Source organism: Mycetomoellerius zeteki, unplaced genomic scaffold (genome assembly GCF_001594055.1).
Source record: "Mycetomoellerius zeteki isolate Tzet28-1 unplaced genomic scaffold, Tzet1.0 scaffold921, whole genome shotgun sequence".
Classification (NCBI taxonomy): Eukaryota; Metazoa; Arthropoda; class Insecta; order Hymenoptera; family Formicidae; genus Mycetomoellerius; species Mycetomoellerius zeteki.
In genome coordinates, this window is record NW_017257960.1 from 1 (window position 1) to 471 (window position 471).

Below are 471 nucleotides of genomic sequence, written 5' to 3' on the forward strand. Positions count from 1 at the left end.
CTTTTTTTATCTGTTTATATATTTTTTTTATAAGATATTTAAAGGTTTTTCTGTTGTTAGTAATATAGGTTAAATTTATTGTTTTTGTTTGTTATGTTTAATGTAGCTGGTTTACCTCCATTTACTGTTTTATTTGAAATGATACTCTATTTTTTTGTTTATAAAGCTAAATAATTTAATTTTTATTTTGATTTTGATAATGTTTAGGTCATTATTTATACTGTATATTTATATTAATATGTTGTCTAGCTCTTTGTATTTTTATAGGTTAGAGTCAAAGTTAATTAAATTTGGGGATTTTAAAATTGGTTATTTATTTTTTTATATGTATTTTCCATTATTGTTGGTTTCTTCTGTTCTTGTTATAATGTAATTTATGATATTAATAAGATTTTGAGTTATTTGTTAAACTTTAAACCTTCAAAGTTAAAAAATAATATGTTTATGTTTATAAATCTTATTATTATAATA